Here is a 12,682-nt window from a genome sequence, read left to right on the forward strand (position 1 = left end):
GGCTGGTCCTGGAAACTATTTCAGCTGAATGAGTGAACTACATAGGAGGCAAAGCTATTCTACGGTAGAATTGCCTTTTTAAGGCTCCACTAGAAGCCAGCCAGTGTCCTGGCTCCCAGACACACACAGAAGCTTTGAAACAGGTAGAACAGGGTTCACAATGGCTGTCTGATCTATAGTCTTACTGGAGAGAGGCCTTTCAGAGAGGACCAGCCCCTGGGCTTGGCTGAGAGGCATATATAGCTTGTCCTATGGAGCAGGCTGAGCCTGTGAGACTTGACAGAAACCCCCTCCTCTGACCTAGTGACGATCAAATGAGAAGACCATAGAAAAATGACTGTGACACATTGTGGCCCTCAGAAATGGCCACATATATGATCCAGGGAGGACCCAGGAACTAGCTTAGTTAGTATTCCTGTTGTTGGGTTGGTGAGACAGGGCTGCCCTATTTACAGGGCCTGTTGACAGTGATCTCCAAACTCAAGTTTCCAGTGGAAGGCTCAACATCTCCAGTCAGTCATTCTCCTCACATGGTACTCAGTGGACCAGCCAACAAATGTCTCCTCTTCCACCCCCACCACCATCCTGCCCCACCTGGACTGGCATACCAGTCGAGTGCTGTGCTTCCCTGTTTCTACCTTTTACCATTTATTCTTCATTCAGAAGCCAGGAAAAGCCTTTACAAATCTATGTCTGGTGACTGCACTCCCAGGTTTGTCACCTTGAGATCCCACACCTCCAACTTAGGTTGAACCCTGGCCCACAGCCCCATGTCCTGGCCACGTTCCTCCCCCTTCATCTAAAGTGCTCACCCCTCTCACTTTCCTCCCCACCTTTCCATTGCTGAGGGCAGGGACCCACAAGGGCCTGCTACAGCCCCAGGACCTTTATACTTGCTGGTCCTCACTGGGATGGTTGTGTCAGGCATCTGCCTCACAATAAACACATGGTGCCTACTGCAAGCAAAAGCAATTGCGCTCCATCCTGTCCTCATCTGTCACCTGACATGTCACACCATGTGTCTATTATCCACTGGAAAGTCCCCGGGGAGGGGAACTCTTGTTGTATTCACTTATCCTCAACACTAGAACAAGGCTTTCTAGACAACAGATGCTCGTTTAAATAGGAAAGGAGGGGCTGGAAAGATGACTCGGGGGCTAAGGGCACTGCTTCTTCTTCTCAGAGGACCCAGGTTTGATTCTCAGAACTCACAACTATCCATAACCCCAGTTCCGGGGATCTAACGGGCGCATGGCACATGTACATGTGTGTATGTGGGCAAAACACTCATACACCTAAAGCCAAATAAAGAAATCTAAACAACTGTCAAAATAAAACCCTAATAGGAAAGAAAAATAAGTCCATTATCACTGGGATTTGGGGTTCATGTGGCTTTCATTTTCCTCTGCTCAGCATTCATTTTCCTCTGCTCAGCTTTCTCTGACAGCCAATTACAAGGAAGTCCCAAACTTCCTTAGTACCACAGTGTGTCTCTTCCTCTCCAACAACCAGCTCCAAGAGAGGAAAATTTATAGAGAAAACTAGACTGCCATCAAAAGTAATGACTATGACCAATGGGAACTATAGCTCAGTAGCAGAGGAGCAGATCAGCATGCATGAGGTCCTGAGTTCAATCCCTGGGAATGGCCAAAGGAAAAACAAGTAACAAATTGTTTGTCACTCCAAGCATAGGTGTGAGGCTTTGGGTTCAAGCACCAGCATCAGAAAATTAACTCATTCAAGTTTAAAAGTGAGTTTTAGAAATAGTCAAAATGGGTCTTTGCTCCCATTAAAGCACTGGGAAGCACTGGGATGTGGCTCAGTTGGTAAAGCTACGTGCTCAGCATGCCCAAGACTCTAGGCTTGGTCCCCCAGGTCCCCAGAGTTACACAGGGCACAGGGGCACACATCTGTTCTCCAAGCACTGGGAAGGTGGAAGCAGGAGAAGCAGAAGTTCAAGGTCCTCCTTGGCTACACGGGCAAGTTTGAGGACCTTATCCCAAAAGTGGGGAGGAATGGCCAAAATAATTTATATCCAAGGGCTTAATTAGGTAAAAATAGACAATTTAAGATAATAAAGAGAAAAACTGAATTTGATGTTTATTAGGTTCATTTTTCAGTCAAGATATAAGATTTTTTTTTTTAGAATGTAGGTTTTAATTTTTATTACAATATTAAAGTATCATTTTCGACATCCCGGAGGACTTGTAAATTATATAGCATTAATATGAATGGGAAATTAAGCTGGATTGAGTACAGAATAAAAGAGAAATAAAATTAAAATATTTAATTAGATAGAGTAAAACTTCAAAAGAAGGGACGCATGATGGTTCAGGCTGAACTCAGGAGACAGTGAGGTAGAAGGGTCTTGAGTTTGAGGTTACTCTGAGCTACACAGCTAGCAAGACCCTGGCTGAGAAACTCAGAGAAGCGCTGGGGATAGAGCTTAGTTGGTGGAATGATGCTAAGCACGTGTGAGCTCCTAAATCAAACCTCCAGCAGCACATAAACCAATCAGGAGTTCCAGGTCATCCTCAGCTACATAGTAAGTCTGCGGCCAGCCTGGGCTACATAGAAAGAAAGACCTTGGCTCAAATAACCCAGCCAGAGGCTGGGAATGTAGTTCACTAGGTAGAGAGTACTTACCTAGCATATATGAGGTTCCAGGTTCCATTGCCAGCACTGCATTAGCTAGGCATGGTGGCACGTACTAGTAATTCCAGCTCTCATAAGGCAGAAGCAGGAGGATCCGAAGTTCAAGGTCACCCTCAGCTACATAGAGAGTTTGAGGTCATTCTGGATTACACGGGATCCCATCCATCCATCCATCCATCCACCCACTTATCTTGGTATGTTGTTGGTGCTTGTTTTAGTTTTTTGAGGCAGGCTCCCTCCCCCACCAGGTATCCCTGGCTGTTCTAGAACTCATTCTGTAGACTAGGATGGTCTTGAACTCAGAGATCCATCTGCCTCTACCTCCCAAGTGTTGGGATTAAAGGCATGCACCATCACCACACCCGGTGCATATGTGTGTGCACGTGTACATATGTATACTTTTTAAAAGACAATCAAAAACAACAAACTGAGAGTAGAGTGAGGGTGGAAAAGAGGGAGAGAGAATGAATGAATGACAGTGTGCCACAAACCCTATCAGGACAGAGGCGGAAGCTGTGCCTAAGTGACGCATCAGCCCTGAGGCTCTGTAGAATCACAGGGATGGACTGCTGGCCTGTGATGTGCAGGTCACGGTTGTAAATGCCTGTCATCCAAGGTGCCTCCTTGTTCATCTGGTAATGTGTACTGTACCTCTGAACCCATGCTCCTAAAGTGTGACTCAGTGTCTAATAACTCCCAACCTTTAGTGCCCATGATGCTAATTCCTCAATTTGAAATGACACACACCAACACACCAGGAAACAAGGGGCCACTTTTCTTTTGCACATTATTGCCCACAGTCCTTTCCACAAGCTCCAAAGCCCAGGTAAGTGAAGCCAGCTTCAGCTCCTACGAGAAAGCCCAGCTTCTCCAGCCTCCCTGCAGCCCATCCTCAGACCGCCTCATGGAGCTGAGGTCATCGTTTTCCATGGAGTTCTTTACTCAGTGCCAATGCACACTCAAACTCTGAATGTCTATATTTTCATTATCTCTTTACTGTGTTATAGATAAAGACCAGGTCTGCTGCAAAAGATGGCCATGGTTTCAAAAGAGAACCGATTCCTACATTAGAATCAAAACCCCATGTCAACTCACTTGGCCAATCAAGGATTCTTAAGCTCATCTGTAACTCTTGTTACATCCCTGCCTCACCAAACGCTTATCAATGAGCCCAGCAGGGTCAGTAAGTCGGTGGCTCTTGCTCTCCTCTGTCCCATCCTCCTGCAGTTCCTGCTGATAGATCACTAGGATGCCTTTGCCCAGCCTCACAACTATTCCTGAGATGTGAGCAGAGGTCGCCAGCTCTTTTACAATTTTTACTTATTACACACACACACACACACACACACACACACACGTGTGTGTGTGTGAGGAAAGGAATGTGCATATGAGCGCAGGTACCTGTGGAAGCCAGGGATCTTAGACCCCCTGGAGCTGGAGTTCTAGGTGCTTGTGAGCCTAGAAACTAAACTTGGGTCCTCTCCAGGAGCAGCAAGTGTTCTCCAGCCCAACTTATTTTTTGTTGTTGCTGTCAGTAAAGTGCCCTTAAGTGTTAATAGTAACATTTAGTATATATATTCACAATGCTGTGCACACTACTGCCTTTAATCACAAAATATCTTTTTAACACTGTGTTTTCAACCACACAAAAAGAATACCACTACTCAGCCGGGCGTGGTGGCGCACGCCTTTAATCCCAGCACTCGGGAGGCAGAGGCAGGCGGATTTCTGAGTTCGAGGCCAGCCTGGTCTACAAAGTGAGTTCCAGGACAGCCAGAGCTATACAGAGAAACCCTGTCTCGAAAAACCAAAAAAAAAAAAAAAAAAAGAATACCACTACTCACTAGGCAACCAATCCTCATGTGGTCCCCTTTAAACTTCAAAGCTTTCTTTGTGTTTATTAATATTTTTGAATATGTCATATAAATGGAACCATGCCAGCATGGCCCTTTTACTTAGCTTCTTTGACTTGCCATGTTTTAGAGGCTCAACTATGTAGCAGCACGCATCAGTACTCCCATTTTTTTCATGACTAAATAACACTTCATTACAGGGACAGATCATAAATTGGCTTTCTAATTATAAGCTATAATTAATGTTCAAGTTTAAGATTACGTGGTGTTACACATTTCATTTCTCATACGCAATTAAGAAGTAGAATTGTTGTGTCACATGAAAATGTAAGGGACTGGGACTCTTTTCTAACTTATCCCATTTTACACCCCTGCCAACGATATATGAGGCCTTCAGTTTTTCCGCATTTTATTTTTTGAGAAAGGGTCTTCTTGGCTGACATGGAAATCACTGTGTAGACCAGGCTGGTCTCAAACTCAGAGATTAGCTTGCCACTGTCTCACAAGAGCTGTGATTAAAGACATGTACCACCATGCTTGGCGTGCTACATCCTTGCTAATATTATTATTGACTGTTTTTAAAACAATTTTAGGGGCTGGAGAGATGACTCAGAAGTTAAAGAACATTGGCTGCTCTTCCTGAAGTCCTGAGCAATTCCCAGCAACCACATGGTGGCTCACAACTACCGATAATGGAATCCCATTATGCAGACAGGCCATTCATGTACAAGAATCTGTGTAAGTAAATAAACCTTAAATATCATATATATATATATATATATATATATATATATATATATATATATATATATATATATAAACTAGGGCGCACATTTAGAGTTCAGAGGACAACTTGCGAAAGTCAGCTCTCTCCTTCCACCATGTTGGTCCTTAGGATCTAACTCAGGTTGTCTGGCTGGTGACAAGAACTTTATCCACTGAGCCATTCTTGCTGGGTCTTGGCTGTCTTTTTAGTTGCAGCTGCTTGGCTGGGTGTGAAGTCTTATCGTGTGGTTTGGTTTGCATTTCTCAGTATCTTTTCTGTGTTTTTGCCTTTCTTAACCCAGAGAGTATTATGTATCCCACCTACATAACAAGGAATTGTCCTGGTCTCCCTACCGGAGCTGCCATCCCTACGGTAGCCCTGCTGCATGCTGGGAAATGTCTGCCGCAGGCTGGGCCTCACTTTCTTCATTGCCCCTTTGTGTTCCCTGCTCCTGAGCAGAGCCGCTGTCCTTGCTGTGCTCCCAAGTGCCTCTCCCCTGTGTGCCAGAACCTGCTTTCCCCATCCTGACACAGTGCTGCCAACGGTTTAAGAAATGTGCATTCATTCATAACAGGGTACAAAAAGCTCTAGTCACCAAGGATGGGGTGAGCAGCGGAAGCAGAGTCCCTGGGTCCCTGGCACTGATCCTCCAACACGATAGGACATTGCTTTGGCCCCGTGTCAGTCCGATAACGTGAGCACGAGGGTACCTACTCACTTCCTTTATTTTTAAATTAAAATGATATTTAATATGTGTGTGTGTTTATGCACACACATGTGCATATGAGTTATGAGTACAAAGAGGGGATCAGATCCCCTGGAACTGAAGTTGTAGGCAGTTGTGAACCTGGGTGCTGGAAACTGAACTTAGGTAGTCTTAACTATGAAACTATCTCTACAGTCCTTTTTTCCTTATCTTGAATTGCTTGGACACATGATTTTCTTCTAGCAGAAAAAGATCAGGCTGGAGAGATAGCTCAGTAGTTAAGAGCACTGACTGTTCTTCCAAAGGTCCTGAGTTCAAATCCCAACAACCACATGGTGGCTCACAACCATCTGTAATGAGATCTGACGCCCTCTTTTGGTGTGTCTGGAGACAGCTACAGTGTACTTATCTATAATAATAAATAAATCTTTGGGCCAGAATGAGCAGGGTTAACCAGAGCGAGCAATTCTGAGCAACCACATGAAGGCTCACAACCATCTATACAGCTACAGTGTACTCATATGATAAATATATACACATATGTACACATAAAATAAATAAATCTTTAAGAGAGAGAGAAAGGTCAATGAACTATGAAAAAGGAGTTGAAACAGAATAACTTTCTGATTGTACACTTCCAAAGTCAAAGATTCCGAGGATGGGCAAAGTGGTAATAAAAAACAGGTGTTGTTTCAGATTCATATACAGAATGTGCCCAGGGAATCAGGTAGCATTAAATAAAAAAGCTAAAATAATAAAGATCTCATAACCTCACCTCTCTGGGGGTCTGTCATGATTCAAACATGAAATATCTCCCACAGGCGTGTGCATCTGAACACATGGTCGCCAGCTAGGGGTGTTTCGTTGGAAGGTTGCGGGACCTTTGGGATAAGGGGCCTAGCCAGTAGAACAGGTCTGGGGCGGTGGGTCTGGAAAAGTGTAGTTCTGTCAAGCTCTGACTCAGCTCCCTGCTTCCTGATCCACTAAGAGGTGAGCACCTCTGCTACACTCGCCCATTGCTATAAACTCTGCCGCGGCTTCCTCACAGATGGCTAAGTTGTGTGTGTCCGTTGTTTTAGCACAGTGAGAAAGCCATCTGCTGCCAGGCCTGACAACCCAAGTGATTACCTGGACCTTCATGGGAAGGAGGGAATCTGCCTCCCCTCACATGCCATGTACATATGTTACACACACACACACACACACACACACATACAATTAAAACAATAATTTTAAAATCACAAGGATAAAAAAATTAAACTGGCACAATAGGCCACATATCTGGGATCTAGTCGACTAACAACGAGTAGCTATGTGACCTGGGCAAGTGACTCTCCTTGAACCTGTTTCCACATCTGTGAAAGGGATATGATGCTAATGACATACGTCTCATAAGTGAGGTCCTCATGAGTGACAGGAGACAGTACAGCATGTGAACACATAGTTACTTCAGTAAAGTAAGCAATTTACAACACAGAGCATTTTAAACCCTTAGGAATGTACACTTATTTATACCAGTCTGACTACAACAAAAACCTCTCTGATAGCTGTAAAATAAGCATAGATGATTGTAAGCTACATATTTCTAAACTATTTTTCTCTACAATTACTACAAGTAAAATCTTTCCTGCTCTAAACAGACATATCGTGTACACTGAAAACCGAGATAAATCAAGTCACTGTGAGGGCAAGAGGTGCTATCATGTGCATGATTCCAGGAAAAACTCTTGGGTTTTTTTTTTTCCCCCCTTCCTTGTTCTAAACTGTAATGAAAAAGTTATAGGGCTGATGAGGTGGCTCAGTCGATAAAGCCACCTGACAACCCAAGTTCAATGATCTGGACCCATGTGGGAAGGTGCAAATCTATTATTCCTCTGCCTCCGATCACATGCCATGGTACATGTGTTGTGCCCCCAGCCCCATTACATAAATTAGAAAAGGGATAATTTTTTTCCCTAAAAGCTAGGACAGGAAGCTGGTAAGATGGCTCTACCATACAAGCCTAAGGACCTGAGTTCAACACCCAGGCACCTGTGTATATAAAAAGCTGGTGGTATGTGATTGTGACCTCAGCACAGGGGAGGTGGGGACAGTTAGAACCCCAGGGTTCAATGACCAGCCAGTCTAGCCTGTCTCAAAAAAGAAAAGAACTTCTCCAGGGGCATACTGCCTGGACCTGAATACTGAAGATGCATTCTGGCTTCTGATACACGTGCTGAAAGAAGCAATCATGTGGTAAATGCAGACTTCAATGGCCTCTGAGTTAGTTTCTGTCCTATGGAGTCTGTGTGGTTAACACTAGCTTTTATTTTGCTGAGTGATGATAGAAGAATAGTCTGACTGCCATACAAGAAGGCATGTCAGAAAAGTGTTATCATTTTATGTATAAAAAATTAAATCGGGAGGCTGGAGAGATGGCTCAGCAGTTAAGAGCTCTGTCTGTGCTCTTCCAGAGGTCCCAAGTTCAATTCAGCAAGCACATGGTGGCTCACAACCATGTGTAATGGGATCTAATGCTCTATTCTGGTATGTCTGATGACAGCAATAAATAAATAATTAAAAAAAAATTAAAGTGGCATAACAGGACACTAGCCCAGATCCAGTCAACAAGTAGCTAGGTGACAGGGGTAAGTGACTCTCTTTGAACCTACTTCCACCTCTGTGAAAGGGATATGATGTTACTGACATATATCTCATAGGGTTGTCACAAGGACTGTGTATTCAGTGCTAGGACAGCACCTGGCATGCTGCGCTAAACACTGTTTCTTTTCTCCTCTCCTCTCCTCTCCTCTCCTCTCCTCTCCTCTCCTCTCCTCTCCTCTCCTCTCCTCTCCTCTCCTCTCCTCTCCTCTCCTCTCCTCTCCTCTCCTCTCCTCTCCTCTCCTCTCTCTCCCCTTCTCCTCTCTTCTCTCTCTCCCTCCCCCCCTCTCTCCTCCTCTCTCTTTCGAGACAGGGTTTCTTTCTCTGTGTAGCCCTGTGTGTAGCCCTGGCTATCCTGAAATTCACTCTGTAGACCAGGCTGGCCTCGAACTCAGAAATCCGCCTGCCTCTGCCTACACCCTACTGTTTCTTATTTTCTGTGGCGAATCTCCTTAAAAGGGGCCTTAACTGTAATTAATGATCAGGTGACTCAGGTTGGATTTAACTGGTTTGGCTCTGCTGTCCTTGCTCACTGAGTGCTTTGAATTCTTTTATTTACATCACAGGAATGTATTAACCATACTTCTGTAATCAGTACACTTCTGTACATGTGTGAATGTGTGTGTGGAGGCCAGAGATTAATGCTGAATGTCTTCCTCTATCACTATCCACATTATTATTGAGACAGGGTCCCACTATGTAGTCCTGGCTGGCCGGGAGGTAACTCACACCCAGCTCCACGTTTTGAGACCTGTCTTTCTCGGAGCCCGGAGCTTACTGGATGGTGTCTTTACCTGCGCTCCACATTTCTCCTGCGCTAGGGCTTTTCAGCAGACACTGGAATCTGCACTCACACTTCCTCAGCAAGCATGTCACCTGCAGAGTGACATCTAGCCTTGCAGGTTTCTTTTAAAAATATTCCTTCACTCCCTTTTCTGTTCTCACTGTTAAGATGAAAGACTCGGGGGCTGGTGAGATGGCTCAGTGGGTAAGAGCACCCAACTGCTCTTCCAAAGGTCTGGAGTTCAAATCCCAGTAACCACATGGTGGTTCACAACCATCCGTACGTAACGAGATCTGGCGCCCTCTTCTGGAGTGTCTGAAGACAGTTACAGTGTACTTACATATAATAAATAAATACATCTTTAAAAAAAAAAAGAAAGACTCGATCTGCAATCAGTAAGAGAAAGCAGACTGGCACAGGGGTCCATGCCTGTATTTCCAGCAGTCAGAACGTTCCAACTGTGAGCTTGAGGGTAGCTGGGGATACAGGAGACTGACTCAAAAGTCAAGAAAGACAGGGAAAGTGATAGAGGGAGGGAGCAAACCCAGGGAGGGTTAGGGTACAGAAAGAATCTATTGTGTTTTCAATTGAAGATCCCTGTCTGGAGTCTGGGGAGATGGTCCAGTGGGTAAAGGTGCCTGCCACCAAGCCTGCCACCCTGGGAGCAATCTCTGCAGTGTACCTTGTGGAAGGAGAGAACTGACTCTACCAGGTTGACCTCAGCTCCCACACCTGCACCATCATGTAAACACATATAACACACACACACGCACACAAATAAATAAAATATAAAAAAGAAATTAAATATATAACTCAAAATAATGAAACAACTTATTGAATTGGAACAAAATAACACTGCCTAAATTTACATAAAGGTAAGATACAAAAAAAAAAAAAAAAACCAAACCAAAAAAAAAAATCAAAGCAAGTTTATAAGTTCCCAAAAGAAAGGCTATTTTTTGTTTGTTTTTCCATTTTTCTTTTTTAAATGAATAAATGCAAACCACCTTCTTATTTTTATTTTTTCCTGCTTAAATGATCAAAAGAGTCATTCAGAAGCTCTTTGAAATATTTTTCTTTTTTTCCTGGAACTCACTTTGTAGACCAGGCTAGCCTCAAACTCAGAAATCTGCCTGCCTCTGTCTCCCAAGTGCTGGGATCCAAGGCGTGCGCCACCACACCCGGCTGAAATATTTTTCTAAAACATTTTCTCCTGGCCATTTTCTGTTTTCTCTTTCAATTTTTTCAGTACTTCCTAAGTTTAAAAAAACCAAGTGCTGCTTACTTTAGAGCCAAGCCTGACAGCCTCCCCACACCCACACTGAGCTTCCTCTCTGTGGGCTCGAGGTCAGTGTGCTGCTGCCAACTTGAGCTGTGGACATGGCATAAAGTTCTGTGTGTGTGACTATAGGTCAACCTTGGCAGCCTGTGGCGATGAATTTGGCCCTGTGAGTTATTTAACAGTTAAACTCGGTGGATAAGACCATTTTACCTGCTGAACCCTGATTATAGTACTACAGAGCTCTGAGTCTATGCATCCCAACAAGACCAAGTGGTTAAGGACTGAGTTCCTTAGAGTGCTGTGGTTGTTGGGGTCATGTTGATGTCAGTAAGAGACAGTTTTTCCTATCAAGCCTCTGACAGGATCACACATGTTTCCCTGCATGATATTATGAATTGCTTTTTTTTGGTTTTCTTTTTTTTTTTTGGTTTTTCGAGACAGGGTTTCTCTGTGTAGCCTTGGCTGTCCTGGCACTCACCTTGTAGACCAGGCTGACCTCGAACTCAGAAATCCGCCTGCCTCTGCCTCCCAAGTGCTGGGATTAAAGGCGTGCGCCACCACGCCCGGCTTATGAATTGCTTTTTTTAAGACCAAGTTTCATGTGGCCCACACTGGCCTGAAGACTCATGGTATAGCTAAGAATGATCCTGAATGTATGACCTTCCTCTCTGCAGCCTCACAACCCAGCAAAGTGCTGGGATTATAGGCATGTGCCCAGGCTAGGCTCCAACTTGTGATCCTCCTGCCTCAGCCTTCTGAGTACTTAGGTGATGGGTTCCACCACACCAGTTGACTTCTCTTTTTGAAGATGCTTTAGGGTAAACCAGGGGGTGGTGGCACATACCTGGGTTACATAGTGTGACCCTGTCTCAAATCAAACAAGAGAAATTTCTCAAGAATAATTTCAACAGCACTGCTGACTTCTCATATGACTTAAGATATGGACCTAGCCGGGCGGTGGTGGCGCACGCCTTAGATCCCAGCACTTGGGAGGCAGAGGCAGGCGGATTTCTGAGTTTGAGGCCAGCCTGGTCTGCAAAGTGGACAGCCATGGCTACACAGAGAAACCCTGCCTCCAAAAAACAAAAAACAAAAACAACAACAAAAAAAGATATGGACCTAGAATACCTTTTCTGTGCTTTAACAAACTTTCACATCCTTCTAAGTTTGGATCTGCTTAGAAATGTATGAAAAGATGGAGAATGTAGCTCAGTGGCAGAGCACTTGCCTGATGTATGCAAAGCTGTGGGTTTAATTCCCAATTTTGGAGGGCAGAGTAATAAAAGGCAATCTCAAATTCCTCTCTGTGTTTTTGAAACAGAACACTTTGTTACCATGTACATACAGACCCTGAAAGCAATCTGCACTTGATGACAACTGGGTGGCCTCAAATTCAATTCTGGCATTATCTGAAAACAGTGATAGTGACCCCACTGGCTCAGAGCTTGGTCTCACAAGCTTGTTCCTATTCACATCGGATAGAAAATAGATTATCACTTACTTTCACCCTTCAGCTGTTAAGCTGGGGTCCTCACTCTGTTCCTGACATGGGTTTGGCTATGGCAATGTCTCAGAATAGGTAAACATTACTGGTTCATTAGAAAGGAGTCCTGACTGGGCAGTGGCGGCACATGCCTTTAATCCCAGTGCTCTGAAGCACAGGTGTGTGGATCTCTGAATTTGAGGGCAGCCTGGTCTACAAATCGAGTTCTAGGACAGCCAAGAGTACATATAGAGAAAATGTCTTTTTTTTTTTTTTTATTAGGTATTTTCCTCATTTACATTTCCAATGCTACCCAAAAAGTCCCCAGTACACTCCCCCCACCCCACTCCCCTACCCACCCCCATTTTTTGGCCCTGGCGTTCCCCTGTACTGGGGCATATAAAGTTTGCAAGTCCAATGGGCCTCTCTTTCCAGTGATGGCCGACTAGGCCATCTTTTGATACATATGCAGCTAGAGTCAAGAGCTCTGGGGTACTGGTTAGTTCATATTGT

General features: G+C 44.4%; 1 protein-coding gene across 1 annotated transcript in view; it reads right to left on the minus strand.

Annotated features, from left to right (window-relative positions):
* The window catches only part of Baiap2l1 (BAR/IMD domain containing adaptor protein 2 like 1), a 92,881-nt gene that overhangs the window by 32,468 nt on the left and 47,731 nt on the right, over positions 1-12,682 (minus strand). The window lies entirely within an intron of this gene.

Source organism: Mus caroli, unplaced genomic scaffold (genome assembly GCF_978045245.1).
Source record: "Mus caroli unplaced genomic scaffold, Mus_caroli_1 scaffold_4, whole genome shotgun sequence".
Taxonomy (NCBI): domain Eukaryota; kingdom Metazoa; phylum Chordata; class Mammalia; order Rodentia; family Muridae; genus Mus; species Mus caroli.